This window comes from Lissotriton vulgaris, chromosome 7 (assembly GCF_964263255.1).
Source record: "Lissotriton vulgaris chromosome 7, aLisVul1.2, whole genome shotgun sequence".
Classification (NCBI taxonomy): Eukaryota; Metazoa; Chordata; class Amphibia; order Caudata; family Salamandridae; genus Lissotriton; species Lissotriton vulgaris.
This window is the reverse complement of record NC_141695.1, coordinates 1,717,024,830-1,717,045,626: the sequence shown is the minus strand read 5'-3', so window position 1 is coordinate 1,717,045,626 and position 20,797 is coordinate 1,717,024,830. Positions and strand designations below refer to the sequence as shown.

The window sequence follows — 20,797 nt, the reverse complement described above, 5'->3', positions numbered from 1 at the left end:
AACCTTCATTCAATCAACATTCAAGAGGGCGGTCTTCTAGATTAGACCAGGGAGGACACCTTCCAAAATAGCATCTCTGTCCTCGCCCAAACTCTTCCTTGTTTTTGTGGAGAAGGACAAGGTGATACTTAAAGATAAACACCATTGTGGTTCTGACATACGCGGATTAGAAGAATGTTCGGTGAATAATAAGTAAAACAAAAATACATCCAGGCTGCTAAATGCTGGGTCTGAGGAATACTACGGCTGTCTCGAATTGATTGTGCTTCATGCCACTTTTTTTCCACCACCCTACACTTCCTGTCTCTTTCTCTCACGCTTGTGGGTTCTTTTTAGGTCTTGCCTAAGATGCACACTTCCTGTTGTTGTAAGGATCATGTTTTCCAATGCAGTGACCCAATTTCATTTCAGTTTGGAGACATGTGTTTTTGAACATGTAACAAGTAATGAATTGCTATCTCACCAAATGCATGTTTCTGGCATTTGCTTTTTTCTGTAAATGTATAAAGAATATGTCTAATAAGCAAGATCAATCAAAAACACATTCAGTGATCATTTAATTACTATTTAGCTTAGAAATTACTCCAGAAATGTCATAAATCTTATTACTGGTTCCCCCCATAATTCTAATATTTTTATCTATTTTAATCACTTTCTTGTAGGCTTCTTTCTTTTAGTTTTAGGTTCTTAAAACATAAAGGACACGTTCTACTTTAGCTATAGTCTCCATTCTAGTTATCCTGTCCAGTTTGTTTATCTTTTTCCCGAATCCATCCTAAATAATAGAGGTCACCATCTTTGACAATGGTGACTGCCTTTTTTCTTCAAATTCTGCAGAATCATCAACATGTCTGCCTTTGACGCGGATGTCGTCTGTGCCTATATTTCCAAGAACTGTGAAAGTATCAAGTCAATCAGATAAATACATCAACAAAACCGCTAGTGCAATATCAGTCTGGGACAGGTGCCCTTTTCAAGGTCAAATAAAAACAAATACAGACATATAGCCAAAATAGTGAAGTCTGGCAATGCCCTCTCATCTTATATGTGTATACGGCAACGTCTCGGGCGCACACCTGAATGCACATAATATATGTAAAATATTCCTCAAATTATGTCAGAAATCTCATTCTCTGATAAGATTCAGTATATAAGGACTGTCACTTGACCACATAGGAGAGAAACTTCACCCATGTGGTGGACAGCAGATTAAGACGAGCACAGCACCAGATTCCATGTTGACCGAAGAAGCCTCGAGCAAGGCAAGAATTGTTTGGATTACCACTGCTCCCTGATAGTAGCCCAAAAGCATTGGAACCACCTCATTTATATATTGGCTGGCGTTTTGCGGGCCTGCAATAATCTGTTTTTCCCATTCATCGCTCCGGTGCCTTCTCGACTCACGGGGTCTCACTCTGCAACTCTGGGCAATAGCTTGTTTAATCTCCACTACGGCCCCTCGCGGCGGGATGCCTGGCTTTCACCCTGTGGACACCCTGCCGGGGCTTCTCACAGGGGAATACCAGGACGGGTTCCCTAAGCAAGCGCCAGGATGCCCTTTGGGTGACAGGTTGCGCTATATAAGTACACCTACATTTACATTTACATCGCTGGTGCATTGGACTAAGTTCACTCGGGTCACACGTAGGTGTGAAAACAAACATTGTTGAGCTGAGCCATAGACTCAGTTTACGCAACCCTGTCACTTTCTCTCACTCCTGTGGATTATTTTTAGGTCTTGCCTATGACAGCACATGCTCTGTTGCAAGACATATTGTTAACTTTTTGTTTTTTATATATTTATTGAGTTTTCATCCATATAACATCTCAGTATTGTATTGATAGCAATTACAAATCATATACATTCCATCTGTCCCAATCCACAAATTAAAACAACAGTACACTTCCCGCTGTTAAGAACCGAAACACACCTAATATCCGGTGCTAGCCACCTCATACTACAACTACCTATGGAAAACAATGTCCAAGGACAAAACTAGATAATTTAACTTTAAACCCCACACCCCCACCCCCAGACATATTGTTAACTTACAGTGGGCCTAGAGCACGCCCATTGCTTACCACAGGTTGATTTAATTATCTCTCTAATCTTCTTGCTTCTTATTTTCAGCTTCCATAGGCCTCCTTCCTTTTGTGTTTGTCTCTCCCCTGGAGCCTGGATGTATTCTCCTTCCACTGTTTATTTGCCAGGCGCTACTTTTTTCTTTTTGTTTAAGCACACTATGAGATGTGTTTTTCGGCTGCCTTCCTTGTGTACATCTCTGCCCTTCGTGTTCCTCTTTCTCACCCTCCCGGAGTTTCCGTTCTTGTTTCCTTCCTGACCTGGCTCCCTTGTCCTCTCTTGCTGCTCCACCACCACCTTGTCTCTTGGCTCCCCCAGCCTCGCCAGCCCACCTTTAGTTGTCCATTTGCTTCCCCATCCTCTTCCCTCCACCTTACTATTTCCGTGTGTTTCTCCACCCTCTCCTGTCCACTCTCTGGTGCCAGCTTGAATCCCAGGTCCTTACCACCCACCCTCCATTGCCAGCTCGCGGCCCAATGCCCTCTTGCGTGATTGCTGCCCTACCCAATCTGCACACTCCCCTTGCTATCCAGTCACCTCCCAACGGCCCCCCATTGTCAGCTTGCTTACCCCATCCTCTCCTAACTGCCCCCATGGTCAGCTTGCTTACCCCATCCTCTCCTAACTGCCCCCATGGTCAGCTTGCTTACCCCATCCTCTCCTGCCTGCCCCCCCGTTGTCAGCTTGCTTACCCCATCCTCTCCTAACTGCCCCCATGGTCAGCTTGCTTACCCCATCCTCTCCTAACTGCCCCCATGGTCAGCTTGCTTACCCCATCCTCTCCTGCCTGCCCCCCGTTGTCAGCTTGCTTCCCTCAATTGCTCACACCCACCCTGAATTGTCAGCTTGCCCTCCGAGCCCTCCGAGCCCCCCAGGCCCACCCTCCCTTGTCATTTTGCTGCCCAGTCTCCCACCCTCTCCTGCCCATTCTCCGTTGTCAGCTTTCTTCCCCAGCCCCTCCATCCTACACGCTGCTGTTAGCTGCTGCCCCATCCCCTAACACCCACCTTTTGCTGTCAGCTGCTTTCCCATCCTCTCTCGCTCACTGTTGCCAAAGGCTTCCCTCCACCTGCTGCTCTTCTGATGGCTGTGGCACTGTGCTCAGTGCTGGATACAGGCTGTTGTGTGCTCCACAAACAGGTGCTCCTGCACCTGCTGCACTGATGATATCAACATCCCTGTGCTCTGAGCCGGGAACTGGCTGCAGGTGGCTACTCGCCCACCTGTGCTCCGGTGTCACTGCACCTGCTTGCAAAGTGTATGCAGACTGTTCATTGGCTTAGATCAACTGTGCAGTGTTGCTAAAAGTGCTAGAAGTCAATTGAAGGCGCTGCAACTAAATTTGTCTCAACTTTCTTTCTGTGTGTATTGTTTTTGCCCTCGCCGGTGAACTTTCTCTGTTGCTCCCCCACCTTTACCTCACCCAGGGCTGAAATGTACCCACAACCTCTGTTCCTCCTGCTGCCCTTTCGCAGCTCCAGTTTGGGTCTTTTTCACTCCCGAAGAGGCGCTGAGAGCACTGCCTCTGCTGACCTCGAGGCCACTTAGAGGAGTGGCTTGGGCGGCAGGTATTAGTTGTTTTTAATGCATACTGAATTAATAAACAATTGTTGTACTGCTCATCTCCAAATTATACACACAGCGCCACCATGTGGCAGCTGTCATAAGTGCTGGTGTCGGAAAATAAGTGCCAGTGCCGTCAATTAAGTGCCGGTGCTGAGCACCCGGAAACCACCGGCTCAAATTAAGAACTGAACTGCTGCTCTCTTTTCACCTTTGTTGTGAAGTGGCCCGTCACTCCTTGGGGTTAGCGGTGCTCTGTCAAAAGCTCCAAAAGAAATAAGTATTCTGGGATCTGAAGGCCCATCCTTACAGTGAGAAATCCACAAACGTATTTAAGCAGGGGCTTCAAAATGAAGACAAAAGAAATATTCTTAAGACAACGCTTTATCATTTTACCAATCCTCTGGCACTTACCCCCCTGGAAAAAGACAATATGAGACCATATCTGCCGTCTCTGCGGATTGGGAAGAGAGGATTATCTGTTATCTGCATTTGTCCAGGGCTAATGGACATTAGACGCACTCTACTCAGCCCAACTTTTAAACAGAGCAGCATCTGGACTTGTAGGCAGGCAGTGAAGCTATGCTTCGACCCTACTGCTACCCAACTAAACTACCACCGTACAAAGTTCTTTGATATAGTGGGAAAGAGACTCATTAGTAATCATTAAAGTCTACATGAATTGACTTAACTGTACTGTTTATGTTTATATCTCTATGCACCAGCACTTTAAACTTGGCATACTAATTTTGTAGCATCAGTATATGATGCACGAATCAAAAGATGAATGAAATGTATGTGGTTTTTAATGTAATGTCTCCTTTCAATTGTGAACTGGTTATGTTTACATATCTACGCACAGGCACTTTAAACTTGGCATGCTGATTTTGTAGCAACTGTATATGGTGCACAAATCAAAAGATGGATGACTTTTATGTGGTTTTTAAAGCAATGTCTCCATTCTCCATTCAATTGTGAGTTTTAATTAACTGAACAATAAACTAATCTACTACTACCATTATAGTGAGAAATGTGGACCTACCAGTCCCTGCCACTTAAGTCTTTTGTTGACGGTCACCCTCACGAGGACGGTTGGCCTCTGTATGTCAGGCCGGTCACTGTAGCAAGGTGGGGGGGGGGGGGGCAGGTCAGAGTCTGCTCCCCCACCCAACTCCTCCACCCACTTCCGGTAATTACCCCGGATATGAGATATCAGAGCAGCAACTGGTCTTTGTTTGTTCAGAAGTATTTATATAGCACTAACAGGGGAAGGTTTGCTTATGCCAAGAGTGCAAACACTCCGGGGACTGTCCCACTCCAGAGAAAATACAGTTTAAATATAATAATAAAGTCCTGAGAAATGCCCGCCTCAATCACTTGAGGTCGAGCTGTCCGTCACCGAGCCTGTGATCCTCAGCGATTGTCTCCTCATCATGTGTACAAACATGCATGACCCAGAGCAAAATAAGACCCAAGCCAAACTGTCTTAAACCACAATATGTCGCTAACCAAACCACGACCGAATCACAATGTGAGCCCTACCAGAAAAGGACCAAAACCATAAGGGATGCAAACCAAAATTTGCCTTGATGCAATATATGACAGTCCGAAGCATGATCCAAAAACAAATGCAACTCAAGGGATAGCTGAACTCAGTCGTGACTTAAAGCAAAACACGACCACATCACAACAGATCCCAAGTCAAAGCGAGAGTCAAACCCAAACGTACCTCAGACTCAAACGATATCTAAGTTCATAAAGAATTTTATTAGGCATAAAAGAAGGTATCAATGGATAATACATGAGAAAAATGAAAGGGTGACAAAAAGATGGGAAAGGGAAAATTAAGCAATCAGGAAAACAATGCAATAAAAGCAATTACATAAGCTAATCATGAATACTAAGGCTGAACATAGGTGCTGTAATGGTTACACATTAAGTCAAGGTAAAATACATACACAACAAGTGATATTAAAGAAAAAAGGAAAATGCAAGGGTATTCAAGGGGGTTTGGGGACCTCCTGTTGCACAGGCTGTGGACGAAATGAACGAAGAGCACAGTTATCCAAATACAATACAATAGGAAGCCATAACTCCGCCCTCTTCGAAGCCAGCTGGATAGGAAAAACAAAGGCAGTATCTAGCCTATGATTGTGACAAACATTATACCACCATGCTTTGAGGGAGATGCTGGAGGAGGCCTTCCAATTAATGGTAATCTGCTGAAAAGCAACCGCCAACAGTAGATCAATGATACGTACATCACGATCAAAGGCCTCCCAGCAGGGGGAGAGGCTTCCTAAAAAGACATGAGCATGTGAAAAGGGAATGCGGGTATTGAAAATTACATTAATTTGAGCCCACACCTGTATCCAAAAGTCATGCACAAACTGGCATAAAAACAACATGTGGAACAAGGTAGCGTTCGGGGAGGAACAAGACCAGCACACATCTGGTGTAGTAGGAAATCGTTTGTTGAGGGTAAAAGGTGTGAGGAGCAGCCTGTTGTAAATAAAGAACATAGACTGTGTTAGAGTCGCCGTTCTGGACGACTTACAAACCTTGGTCCATATTTTGTCCCATAGGGATACAGGCCATGTTGTAGCGAAGTCGCATTCCCATTGCTCCTTCACCTTAGACTTAGACCTAGTGGACTCATTGGAATGAAGATATTTGTATAAGGTAGAAGCCTTAGAGGCAGTACGGAGAAGAGAATGTAATTGTGCAACAAGACTCAAACGATATCTAAACCAAACGGGGACATCAAGCAACACATTACCCAAATTGAACCAAAACGTGAAGTTACAACACAAGTCCTGTGCACACAAAAGAAACCATTCATATGTGTCTACCTTGTTTCATTTGATACGAATTTGCTTTTCGCTTTTGAAGACTTCTATATTTACTTATCGTAACATGTGCACAGGACTTGTGTTGTATTCATTGGGTGGGTGCTTGCCACTTCCTACAGAGGTTTAGGGTCTCCTCTGACCTTGTAGCACCGTTCTTATTTTTGCTCTTCACTTAACACCCACCGCTACCAGCCCAGGCGCCATTCTTCTTGTACACGTTAAAACCCTACACAGAACCCTCAAAACGCAAAGTTACTTTTGTTTCTCCGAACTGATTTTCAGTATTACTTGTGAGACCTTCTGCCAACGACTGGCTTATGCTCGCCGTGCCTTCGACCGCCCTCCCCCACCAAACATTCCGTGAACAGTGGCCTTCACATGTGGCCTCCATACCTGTGGAGATCTTTGGCCGCTGCTCCTTGGTCCATGTCAGCCCTCAACTGATGGCCGGCAGTTGTAGGGTCTTCTTGTCGGTAGAGAGAGGGCAGCGGTCCGGAGAGGTCATCTGCCACCAGACTGCCAATGCAGTGGCGACGTGGGGTACCACCTTTGGTGGACCTGCAGCCTTCAGACCTGGAGAGGGAGGCAGGATGAAGGGTTAGGACAGCGAGAGGATGTTGGTGCTGTGATGTGAGCATATGTTTAGACAATGGACAAACAATGTGTGAACACTGCATGCTTGTGACCAGGGGAAGACTTGTCTTTCTCCTTGAGAGGCGGTGATAAGAATAATTTTTATAATTCCTATTTGCAAGTATCACCCCTTAAGAGTTTCAAGGCGCTGTTGGGGAGATTAAGGGCCAGATGTAGGTAATCTCAATTTACATTCTTAAATACCGAATTTTACTGATTCAGTATTTAAGAATAGGTAAATGGGATGTAGATAATTTTTCGGTAAAAATTACTGAATCAGTAAGATTCGGTAATTAAGAATCGGTATTTACTGATTCGGTATTTACCGAATCGGTAAATACCGATTCAGTAATTCCCATTCATTCCTATGGGTCTGGAGGCCCATAGGAATGAATGGGAATTACCGATTCGGTAAATACCGATTCGGTAAATACCGAATCGGTAATAGGGGTAACCCTTTCAAGGGTGGCCGGGTGTCACATTGACACCCTGTTGCACCCCTGAATAGTGCATGGGTGCACATGTGGCACACATACATGCCCTAAGGGCATGTATGTCTGCTACATGGCACTGAGTAAAAAGCAAAAAAATTGCTTTTTAAAAGGAATTCGTCATTTACCACCAACTAATAGGTGGTGGTAAATAACGAATCCTTAAATGTAAGAAGCACTCACTTGAGTGCTCCCTACATTTCAGGATTCGGTAATTTACCGAATCGGTATTTTAAGAATTCGGTAATTTGCCGATTTCTTAAATTACCAATTCGGTAAATTACCGAATCCTGAAATGTGGCCTCCTACATCTGAAAAGTCTAATACTGGTCGGTAACGGCCGAAATTCTGTAATTTCGGCCGTTACCGACCGGTATTAGGCTTCCTACATCTGGCCCCAGGTGAGCTATTTCCCAGAGCCACATGATGCTGAGCAGAGCTGCCGCCGGGGATCGAACCGTGAACCTGCACTCCGGAGCCAACCGCTGGACCACACCTCTCCCACTCCAATCCCAACACAGCAATGACCACTTCCAAGCAAACAAAGGTTGTATAGGCAGAAGATCAATATTGCAAAATAATTTCCTTTTTTTATCACCACTCCTGGGGATTGAGAATCTCCTGGGTTTGGTTACGGGCCCCATATTGCACAAAGTAGGCAATGTCAGCGAGTCAGGCCTTCAGCAGGGATATTAGGGGGCGGGACTTCCTCCAATGAGGTGGGACTTCCTAAGTGGTGTAGGTATGGATGGATTCTCAGCTGACTGGTCGGAGGGTAGGCGTATGCAAAGTTTTTACTACCCACCGAGGGGTCTTGTGGAGATCCAGATTGTTGGTCTACCTGTAGCCTTAGAGTTTCCCTATTTTTTAATATTTACGCCCCAGTGTTGCTTCCCACAAAATGTTAGGAATATTTCCTCACAAGAGCCTCATTTCGCCACAAGTGCTAGTAAGTACTGAAAATTGACATGCCACTTCCATGGTGTTAAACTTCTCTTCAGAAGTTTGAAAATGGATAGGTATTAGCGACATTTTCAATCGCGAAACAATTACAGAGCGTGAAGTTCCCTTTTCAATGTGAAAACCCACACAGAATTTGTGGAACTGTAGGGAATAATGGCTGTGTTTGCAAGAATTATGGGCGCTAGTGAAGTAGTGTGGCTCACTGGTTAGAGGCGGCAGACCCGAGAGCAAAGGACGGCCCGGGACCAGGGTTCGATTCCCGGCGCGGCAGGTTTCTGGACCAGGGTCAGCGGACTCGATAATTCTCTCGCCTCGGTGCCCACTCTGATCAGCGATCACACTCGGCAACTCTGGGCATTAGCTTGCCTCATCTTCACTAACGGCCCCACCAGACCGCCGGGGATGCCTGGTCTCACCCTGGAGATACCCATTAAGGGACCATCTCTCAGGGAAGCCAGGAAGGGTTTCGCAGCAGTCGAAGCGCCTTGGGACCCTACGGGTAAGTAGTGCGCTATATAAATGCCAATACATTTACATTTACATTTACATTTAGTGAGAAGAAACACTTCACAAGTTCTGACTAATCTTGTACATGGGTGCAAGGCGCACTTCACAGATGGGGCCCAATAAGGGTGACTGTGGCTGTGAGGTTTTCTGAGTTCCTCTCTGTGGCACAAGCACACTTCTCTGAGTGCGGCTCCTGCCATCAATGTTACATCACTGAACCCACAGAGATTGAAAGAAATCCAAGCGTCACTCAAAGACAGTGGCGGTGATGGAGCAAGGATTCGCACGTATAGCGCCTTGCTCGTATGCAAAACCCTTATCTAAATGGCATAATAATATTAACACCATTGTTCGTCATTTGTAAAGTGTTTTCCCTACACGCGGGTGTCCCTAGGATGCTTGCTTGTTTGTCTTTTCACGTACTAACGAAGCTTGCACTGAAAATGGCTGCTTTGCCGCAATTCAGTCTGCGCATGCGTCGGTCATACCCATGTGATGTGACGCACTCGCATTCTGGAGGGATTCTGTGCTCATGCGCATTGATGCTGAATATGGCCGCTTGTCTCTCACCACGCTCTCTGCTTACTGCAGCAGCTTTAGCCTATCTATTCTTTTGCATTAATCCCTAATGCTATAGTTATTATAAAAGTAAGGGTTGGTTATCTCTTATCGTGGTATACAGTGCGATCATTTTTATGTATGATTCTAATTTGTTTTCGCTTACTTTTCATGTACCGCGTCTTTGTGGGCTGGGTAATCATGAGCGGAGCCATGCTTGAAGCTCTGCTGGGCACTGTCACGTGAACGGAGAAAGTTCCATCTGCGCAGAAGCTAAGCCTAGCCAGCTGGCACCTGAAGCACAATGCGCTTGGGAACGACGCTGGGAATACGGCGCCTCACCTTGGAAATCGCAATACTGTTGCTACCTATTGAAAACTGTCTTGTACTGCTGTATTCTATGCATGGGAACGTGAACCTGAGGGGCGGGTATTCAAAATTGCATATTTATCATGGGAAACTGAATTCTAGGAGGGGGTAAAGACCACACCACCTCTCCTGACCAATCACAATATGGGAAACTGTCACTTGCAACATTAGGGGGTGGTCTGAGGGTCCCCAAAATTGTATAATTACCCTAGTTTAGCTTAGAAAAATTGTCCGACTTGTCCGAGTAGCAGACCTGTCACTGACCCAACGATCTCAATAGGTGTTCATTCTGAAAGTGCTGCGGAGCACTTTGTCCATACTTTCCACAAACTCCCAAGGGGTGGAAAATCCTAAGTGCTGGCGAAGCACTTTGCTGGGGAATTCGAAAATCCAATCGGGGTTTCTGGTGGATTACTTGCAGGAGGGGGTAACGCAGGCGTTGCTGTCTGAAGCTGTGGGTGTTGGTCGTACCCTGGGAGGCCCAGTCCTTGATCCGAACCTGAGGGGTATCCTGTCCTTATTCTCCGTGAGCTGTACCTGCTCACAGTCTGGCATTCCTTTTCTGAGGGTCCCTGTCCCCGTCTTCCCAACTGACCCGTGACCAGGGTTGGTCTTCAGTCTGAATTAGGTAAATATAGATTGTGGGTTTGCGTATCTTTTTATCTCTTTCTTTCTTTCTCTCTCTCTCTCTCTCTGATCTATTAAAGCATTCTTACCTATGTTATTGCCTTATTGCCATTGAACTTATATGTGCCTGAATTTTAGTTGGTTCCTTCTCTCCCCTTTCCTTTAGAATTCATTGATTTTATAATCCATAGCATGTTCCCGTTTTTCCCTTTCCTTTAGTGAATTGCAGTGAAAGTAGACTTAGGTTAAGTACATGTTCTAGGTCCCATTCCCATCCTATGTTCTAGTGTAAAGTTGCAGTGAATAGTATGTGCTAAACTTCTCCCTGTAGTTTCCCATATATTCTAAATGGTCATATTGTTTGTGCAAAGTTATCTTTTGGTATTGATTTTGATGTTTGATATATTACTCTGTATATCGCTTATTATTTTGGCTTCTTCACTTTGAATTCTTATATAAAAACTAGAACTTAATCAGGTGTCTGTGGTCATTTTACAAAACTGTGGAAAGTATATTGTGGATTTTAAGGTGTATTGGATGTTAGGCCTGTCTACTTTTCCTTAACAGCTCCAGGTCCGTCAAAGAATTGCGCCTGTGGTAAGTCGGGTGCATGGTAAGCAGAGGTAAATCCAAACTTGATTACTCCTAGCAGCGTGCAGGAGGAGAAATCCTCACCCAGTTTCACCCAAACGAAATTAATGAGTTCTTCACGCCAAGGGCCCAGTGCGTGTTAGAGAATTGGTATCCCGGGAGACCTGGGGAAAACTGCGCGCTCTAGCAGTAATTTCTGGCTAGCAGAGGATGGTTTGGACTAGTTAGATTAGGTAGACAGGATAGTTATAAACAAACCGTGAATACAAAAACGGGCTGCTGATTGTTACTGTATTTTTACAATATTTTTGAAAAATGTTTTTATATGTAAATGTTCATGAATTTGCATTGCTGTTATAAATACTGTATGTTGAATTAACCCAGAATTGTTTGTAAATGTTCAGTGTAGTCTGAATCCCCGGGGAAGTATTTTAGCTAACGGTGAGTAGAATCCGGTTAGCTGTTGAAGTCACTAAGTTTGAATAATTAGTGCAGGGTTAAGGATAACTGGAAGCACTAATTAGGACCTTTGTTTCTGGAGTGAATGATAGCTACGAGTCCGTTATAAAACTTTCATTGCGATATCACCTAGTAAGGGTCGCATACGGAAGGAGTAGTAGGGTCTCCGAGGCTTGTCTGGTAAGTAAAATAGTTCGCTGGTGAAATCCTGGCTCAGTACATATCCCCGACTAAGGTGGATGAGCCAGAAGAATAACGGGTTCTATGTTACTAGTGTGAAGGGACAGGCAAAGAAGTCTATCCAGAGTGAATGAAAAGTAGACAGAAGTGGTTTACTAGTAGCGAAAGAAAAGTCTTTTCTCTTTTTAGAACACTCAGACATAGTGGCAAACGTTGCGTGTTATTAACTAAAACTTGCACTCGCACTTTAGAGAGAGTAAAAAGTTTCCGTTACCTTGTGAAGGCGGGAGTCAGTCGGAGAGCTGCTCTGACGTCACTCCGTGCCGCGCTGGTATTGGTCAGGACAACGGGCGTGTAGTGAAGCTGAATTTGAGAAGGAGGGGTGAGCGCCGAAGCAGGAGACTCTGTCTTGCGAAAAGGCCGCGCACCCATTGGTTGCCTGTAGTTGTATTCTCTGACCTGATTGGGTGGCGCGAAATAAAAGTCGCGCTAGCATTGGAAGTACAAAAGTAAACAAAATTGATCAAGCCGAATTCAAAGAGAATCCCGAAGATTATATGTGGTATCCAGATTTTATACCTCATCCCAAATACCTAGGATTTTATAAGGATCAGCTTAGACGAGGTAGACCGCACATGATGTATGGAATAAAGAGAAAATTGTCATTTTCGGATAAAGTAAAGAATTTTTTCAAAACTGACAAGCCCATTAGAACGAGAGAAGGTGTACTCATTCCCCCGCCAAATACCCCTGCCTCTTTTATGCTGTTTGATAAAGGGTATCATACTTGTGTCTGGCTAGAAAATTGGGCAAAGTATACTCTAGATGACGGAGTCCTGGCATTCCCTGTTGAAGGTACATTTAATGGTCGGATCCTGTTTAACTTAAGGACCCGCATGAATGAATTACACCCTAGACCTAGGTTGACCCAGTACGAAGCTTTGGAGGAATGGGAAATTGAGGCTGCAGAGCGAGATAAACCCAGAATGGATAAAGGAGTGAGTAAGTGGTATCCCAGACTTCCCACGCCGACCAAAGAGCAGAAAATGAAACAGTGGAGGCAGTCTATGTTAACTGAAGGACTGTTTCCCATGATGGGAGTATTAGAGGAGAAAAAAGGAAAATGTAAAGCAAAAACCCATCACCTAGCACCTATGGGGGATGTAGAAGATGAACACCTGGAAGACTTGTTAATGAAGGATCCACCTCCCTATGTAGCAGAATCAGATTCGATGCATTCTCAAAGCTCTGTTACCACTTACCCCCGGAGTAGGAGGGAAAGTGATACAGACGGGATAGCTACAAGCGGTAAACCTAGTGGAAGGGATGAGTTTTGCAGACCTAAGTCCACAGTCCCGAATTATCAGCCATTCGGGGAAAGTCCCCCTCGATTGGTTACCCCGACTGCCCCGAGTATTTATCCATCCTTAGTACCCCAGGTATTACATGGCAATACTGTTGAAAGGGGGTTGCAGGAAAAAGAGAGAGAAGTCCTCTGTAAACAACGAGAGGATTTAGCCAGAACCATTGCACAGATGCATCCCCATCCTGAGGCCTTGACCATTCCGGTAACTATTGGTCCTGCTATCCCGATGTATAAGAATGACTTGATTAGTCCCCTTCCTCCTGTCATCACCCCAATACTGCCTACTCCTAGCTGCCAGACCCCGAGGAAAGAAGTATTCATAGATGAGGATCAGGAAAGTGAGTGTGAATCTGGAAGTTTAATGGATTTGCCCATAAGGGAGTCGAGGGCCAGTGTAATAGGGACAAGGAGTCAGCCCAGACAAAAGGAAGTGGTGATTGAAAGTGCATCTGGAATTAGGAACGCCTCTTTAGTTTCCCCTGAAGAATTAGACAGGTGGACAAAGGAGATAGAGAAAGAGACCACTTCTCAACCTAAAACATTGGAAATATATAAATTAAGAATAGAAATAGAAGAAATGATGGCTGGGAACGTGGGAGTTGAGCGCCTGAGCTCGTATAATGAAGAAGAGTTACTATTCATCAGTAAAAATCTTACCCGGAGTGCTAGGGTGCTCCACGAAAGGATAATGGATGCCGCTACAGAGATGGGAGTTGATGTTAGTCGCTCCAAAGTTCTTCAGAAACCTTACAGAGTAGACTTCACAGACAAAGACCTAGAAAGCCTGAATGTGATGGGGAAACAGATCCAAGTAAAGGAATTATTGAAACTCCTGCAGAAATGGGGCGAAGTGGGGAAGTGGAGAACAAGGTGGGCAAAGAAAAAGGAAGGCAGCAGGGCTGGGTCAGTAACCTCAGAATTTGTATTAAAGGAAGTAACCCCAACAGAAAAGTTGTGTCCCATGAGGGAGGTCCCGGGAGGAAAGTATGTCCATGTCCCTTGGTCCAGACAAGACATTGTGTCATTTACGAATGACTTCCCGAAATTACGTGAGAAACCAGTTGACTGGTACCGACAGGTAGAGCGGTTCATAAAGGTTCAGAAATGCCTGTTGAAAGACCTGGATGGGTTTTTCGATATTGTGGTCCCTGTGGATCTGTGGACGGAGTGTAAGATAGAAATTGATTGGCCTAATGATGAATACCCCAGAGATGAGAGAACGGGAGCCCCTTCACCGGATGTGATGAGGAAATATGACCAGGTCATACAGTATCTTAAGAAAAAGGTGCCAGCCAAAGAGACAGATTGGACCCGAATAGATAGAACCACCCAAGAACGTGATGAGACAGTGCATTCATTTTACGAAAGGTTACTACAGGTATTCAAAACTTACAGTGGTATTGATAATGTGGACATGAAAGACATGACCCATTTCAGTTACAGATTTGTGCTAGGATTAAGGCCTGAAATATCACAGTGGATTCGAGATAACAAAATCAGTTGGCAGGGAAAGCCCATAGATGATGTCCTGAAATATGCAAAATACTGTGAAGATGAGATCGAAAATAAAAAGAAAGCCCTCAAGGAGAAAGTGATGTGGGCACAGGTGAAATTAGCTGAACAGCAAGAAAAACAGTTAAGTAAAATGCCTTCTGATAATAATGTTCAGAATACCAATTCTGGGGGGGGAGGAAAGCCCAGACCTAAAATGAGTCGTGAGGAGGCCATGAAAAAGTTTCCGTGCCATGGGTGCGGCCAGATGGGGCATTGGAGAGACGAGTGTCCACACCTACAGGCTGGTAATGCCCCTGTAAATGGTTTAAATCCACAGGTGCCGAAAGAGGGGACAAGGAAAACCCAGCAACAGGTAAAATTACCTCCAGTACCTCGCGCTCCTAGACAGAATTTTAAGAGTCAGGGTCAGCAGAATGAGAGGGCGGAAGTATGGGAGGTTGAGAGTGAAAGAAATGCGGTCATTCCACAGTACCTGCTAAGTGATACCTTCCTTTGTGAAGATCAAGATTGACGGGGCCTGAGAGGGGAGGATGAGGAGTGCGTACTTGGCGCCTCCTTACCGGTAGACCAGACTGGACCATACATTGAAGGAAAGGTTGAAGGCAGAGATGTCACCTTTCTGTTGGACACTGGTGCTACCAGATCTACTGTAAGAACAGTGGATGTTCCTAACCTACCCCTCTCGGGAGAAGCGATCCAAGTAGTGGGCGTATCAAATCAGATAATAAGTACCCCTGTAACTGAACCAATGGAGATTTCCATAGGAAATTTCAAGGAAATGCACAGATTTGTGGTCTGTGATTCCAGTCCTGTAAACCTACTGGGACGTGATTTGTTGTGCAAGATGCGTTGTACCATTTACTGCACACCAAATGGCGTTGAAATTCAGACCCCCGATGAAGATGGCCTGTACAAACTAATGTTGGTCAGACAAGATGCTGATATCAAGCCTTTGACAATTGAGGATTTACCTGAGGAACTCCAGTTAAGAGTAGTACCTGAAGTGTGGGATTTCACGGGAAAAGATGTAGGCCTGATGGCAAATGTGGACCCTGTTAAAATAGCAATAAAAACCAATGCTGTATACCCCAAAACAAGACAGTACAAAATGAGTGCAGAAGTGAAGGCAGGAGTAGCGACTGAAATAACGAGGCTGCTAGAAGCAGAAATAATAGAAGAAGTGTTGAGCAGCCCCTGTAATTCGCCTATCATTGGGATCAAAAAGCCTAGTGGGAAGTACCGGGTGGTGCAAGATTTGCGCAAGGTAAACCAAATTGTTGTGCCTTGCTGTCCTATTGTACCCAACCCTGCAGTCATTCTCTACCAGATTCCCTGGAATGCAGAATGGTTCACTGTCATTGATCTGTGCCACGCATTCTTTTCCATCCCATTGCACCCTGAAAGCAAATTCCTTTTCAGTTTTGAATTCGACAGCCATATCTATGTCTGGAATCGTGTCCCCCAGGGGTACACTGAGAGTCCATCGATTTTCAACCAGATACTGAAAAAGTGCCTTGAATCCCTAGTGCTGCCAAGAGAGTCTGTTTTGGTGCAGTACATAGATGACCTGTTAGTGGCATCTAAAACCCAGTCTGACTGTGTCACTGACACAATTGCCTTGCTGAATCACCTAGGAAAGGGAGGACATAAAGTGTCGCCTGACAAATTGCAGTTTTGTAAAAACTCAGTGAAGTATCTGGGGCACCAGATAGAAAAAGGAATCAGGAAAGTAACTACTGAAAGAATCAAAATAATTAGAGCAATGGAACTGCCCAAAACACAGAAAGAAGTGAGAATGTTCTTGGGAGTTGTGGGTTACTGCAGGCAATGGATTGCAGGATTTGCGGCTCTAGCCCGACCCCTGATAAATATGACAAAGAAAGGAGTGGAGGACCCCGTCCATTGGGACAGTGAAAGTATGGATGCTTGGGTAACTCTGAGAAACTGTCTGTGTACCGCACCTGCATTGGGTATGCCTGAGTACAATAGACCATTCGAACTGTTCTGTGACACTAGAGAAAATTGTGCTCTTTCAGTCCTAACCCAGGAGCACGGATCAGTCAGAAGGCCAGTCGCCTACTTTTCGGCCACCCTAGATCCAGTGGCGGCTGGACTGCCTGGCTGCTTAAAAGCCGTTGCTGCTACCTGCGTCAGTCTGGAACAGAGCGAGAGCATTGTCATGGGACATCCCGTCACTGTCTATGTCCCTCACTCTGTTGTCATCCTACTGACTAGAACTAGGACCCAGTACCTCACTCCTAGTCGGCTGACTAAGTATGAGAGAATTTTGATTGGTGCTGAAAATATAACTATCTCCCGGTGCAATGTCCTAAATCCTGCGACACTGTTACCTGTCCCTCTGGACGCAGAATCGGATGAGGGTGGGGAACATAATTGCATTGATCTGACTGAATATAGCACCAAGCCCCGTCCTGACATTCGTGAAATAGCACTACGGGACGGGGATAAAACAATGTTTGTGGATGGCTCATGTTTGAGACATGAGAGTGGGAGTCTGAGTGCTGCCTATGCTGTGGTTACTCTGACAGGAGTCATCGAGGCATCTTACATGCGCGAGGTGAAATCTGCACAAGTGGCGGAGCTTATAGCGTTAACTCGAGCATGCAAGAGGGGAAAAAACAAAAGAATTACTGTTTACACCGACAGTCAGTACTGTTTCGGGGTTGTTCATGACTTCGGCCAATTGTGGTTGCAAAGAGAATTCATGACTTCCTCTGGCACACCTATCCGAAATGGGAAAGTAGTGCATAACTTACTGGAAGCTATCCAATTGCCCAAAGAATTGGCTGTGGTCAAGTGTGCGGCTCACAGGTCTGGAAATGACGACGTGACTGCCGGTAATAGGTACGCTGACAAAATTGCACAGTTTTGTGCCCGACACCAGATGTCCCTACAAATTGCCCGGTGGGATGGAACCAGCTGCCAACTTATGTTGTTTGATAATGTGTCAACGTGGGAAGAATTAAGAGAGATACAACAAGCCACAGACAGGCAAGAAAAAGGCAGGTGGGCCGCAAAGGAATGCGAGTTGCGAGAAGATGGTGTGGTGGTAAATCCGGATGGAGTGCCTGTACTGCCTGATAGCTTGATCGACCCCATGGTCAGAATGATACATGAGCCAACACATATGGGAAGAGATGCGATGTGTCGGGTGTTTGAACAAGTGTTCTGCAATTCAAGGTTCAGGGACCAGGCGGACAGGTTTTGCCAGAGGTGCCTAGTGTGTCAGCAATTCAATGCAGGAAAGAAGACTGTAGTGAAACAGAGTACTATTGGAAAGGCAGTAGGTCCCTTCGTAAGAATACAGGCAGACTTCATAACCATGCCCAGATGCAACGGATACAGATATGTTTTAGTCATAGTTTGTCTATTCTCTAGGTGGGTGGAAGCATATCCAGCTAAGAAAAATGACGCTATCACCACAGCCAAGCTATTGCTCAGGGAGTTGATACCTAGGTATGGGATCCCAGAGACAATCGAAACGGACCAAGGTGGGCATTTTGCCAACGATGTCCTATTGGAACTCTGTAGAGCATTCAAAATGAAGCAAAAATTTCACTGCGCCTACCACCCAGAGGCTTCTGGGGTAGTGGAACAAATAAATGGCACTCTGAAGTCCAGACTGGGAAAAATGTGTGATTCCACAAAAATGAACTGGATAGAAGCTTTACCCCTGGTACTGATGAGTTTGAGAAGTATCCCAAATCGAAAAACTGGCCTGAGTCCCCATGAAGTGTTGATGGGAAGAGTGATGCGCCAGGCATGGGTACCCGGAAACAAACTGCTAAGCATTTCTGATGATATGGTGCTAGAATACTGCAAGCAGTTGGGTGACCAAGTGCGTTCTCTCTCTCAGCAGATTGGAGAGACTGAAGACGAGTGGCCAAAGACTCCAGCACACAACCTGCAGCCAGGAGACTGGGTGGTGTTAAAGAAACACACCCGGAGCAGCTGCTTGAAGCCAAGGTGGGGAAAGCGACGACAAGTGATCCTCGTCACTACCACTGCTGTAAAGTGCGCTGGTGTACCGAAGTGGATCCACGCCAGCCACACAAAGCGGGTATCTGGAGAAAACGCGACTGGAGCTGAAGGCAGCACAGCTGAAGGGACCTCCGAGGAAGAGAGTCCGGAGCTAGCTGACATCGAACTGCCGAGCACAAGTCGAGACGTTGAATGGTATCCCGCCGACGAACCGGTTCATGATCCAATACGAACCCGGAAATATTCTTACTTAGACAGTGAGTGGGATAGTCCAGGTGAGTCAGAAATAGAAGAAGCAGGTCAGGTCAACGAAAGCCATAACCCACCTGATCAGGAAGTAGGCCAAGTAGGGTCAGATCAGGACATCGACACTCCTCCTGAAACTCCCGAGAAGGGAGAGGGACAGTTAGAAATTAGGGCTGACGTTCATGCAGAAGAAAGAGAAGAGGTCGAAGAGCATGAACAGGAACAGATAGAACTAGATCAAAGTGCTCAGACAACGGAAACAACAGTAAAAAAAAGTAAGAAGAAAGTGCGATTTGAATCTGAGCAGGAACAGATTAGCGACCAGGCAGAAGAAATAGACGAAAGACCTGGAACTAGTCAGACAGGCAGGACAACAGAAGTGCCACAACAAAAGGTGAAAAGAGTGCACGGAGAAGGAGAAGTCTCCTCAACCACTGGGAGGCACGGAGGAAGAAGTACACCTCGATACGTCAAGAGACTAAGGCTCAGACTAAAAACAGTCGAAGAAAACGATAAAGACCGAAAAAGGGCTTTAAGTGAAAGGAGTGCAGCCCAAGGCAAATCGCTGAGAAAGAGCGACAGAATAAAGAAACAGAACCGACTGTATCGGAGCCCTGAGTGGACGTACTTTGTGTTGGAAGAGATTGACGAGCCTCACCACAGTGGCAACAGTGACCACGAGTCCATTGCTGATCGGAGTTCGGACGAAGACCCTCCTTAAGAGAGCCGAAGTGAGCCTTTGGTGCAGAGAAACGAAGAGGGGTAGCAAAAGCCACCTGTAAGCTAAATATGTCTGATCCGAGTGTCTCTGGGAGATCCCGCTGTGGGTGTCTCAAAACCTGTTGTAAGATATGCTTGTGTAGTGTAGCTATGCTAATAGTAATGTGGATAGGACTAACAGTTTTTCTACCTTTTATGATAAGTAAGAATCCTAACTTGTCCCCTACTGAACCCGAAGCAGTAGATGTAGGGGTTGTACCGACTGCAGAAACACCACTAAGACTAGAGAGACGCGACAAAGGAGTAGGACTGACACACACACGACCTGATTTAGAAGCACCAGGTGAGGATGGACTACATTTTCACAAAATGAAGAACAGGACGCACTTAAATGTTTTTGCTAACTTGTTAGTGCATTATGTAGAAGCTATGGAAATAGAGGACTGTTATGTCTGCATGAAGCTGCCAACTTCAGTGGCTGAAGGCGTGACATACCACCACCTACCTTTGACCTATGGAATATCCTGCAGTATATTAGCTAGCTTGTTCTATAGAAGCACCTTGCAGTACTATTATTCAAATGATGACGTAGTATTTTCTGAACTTCCTGTTAGAGGACATTTGAACCGTGTACATACTACAAGTGACGTGACCCGCTATATGGGAGAATATTTCCTGACTATAGGTAACATAGACTTAGATCAAGCAAGGGAAGACAATCTGACCTGTTCACTGCAAGAGCAGGAAAAGATGTTTATAAAGATGGCAGACAGAAGGAGAGAAAAGTTTCAGAAGAAGGCAAATGACGAGAAGGATAGAATCCCTAAGTGGGCTGAGCACATGAATAACACCTCAGAAGGCGAAGCCAGTCCTGCCTTGTTGCTGGATTTTGAAAGAAAGGGGAAACTTTGTATCCATAGGGAAAAGACAGAGTACTATAACAATGTATTCATCGGTTCCAGCGAGTGTGAACATAATTATAAGGTAATTGGAGGTTGGGGTTTCAAAAATGGGTCAGAACCTGTGTTTCCCGGAATATATTATATATGTGGGAACAAGGCTTATTTCAAAT

General features: G+C 45.4%; 1 protein-coding gene across 6 annotated transcripts in view; it reads right to left on the bottom strand.

Annotated features, from left to right (window-relative positions):
- Nucleotides 1–20,797, bottom strand: part of LPAR5 (lysophosphatidic acid receptor 5) — a 116,884-nt gene that overhangs the window by 15,565 nt on the left and 80,522 nt on the right. For 3 of the 6 annotated variants that reach the window (XR_015297637.1, XM_086932888.1, XM_086932889.1), the window contains exon 2: nt 6,892–7,071. The exons of 2 other annotated variants lie outside the window; for them this stretch is intronic. The gene's annotated coding sequence lies outside the window, so the exon portion shown is untranslated. Of the gene's footprint in view, nt 1–2,082; nt 2,231–6,891; nt 7,072–20,797 lie in introns of those variants that run through there. One more of the 6 variants, XM_086932892.1, reaches the window with a different exon arrangement.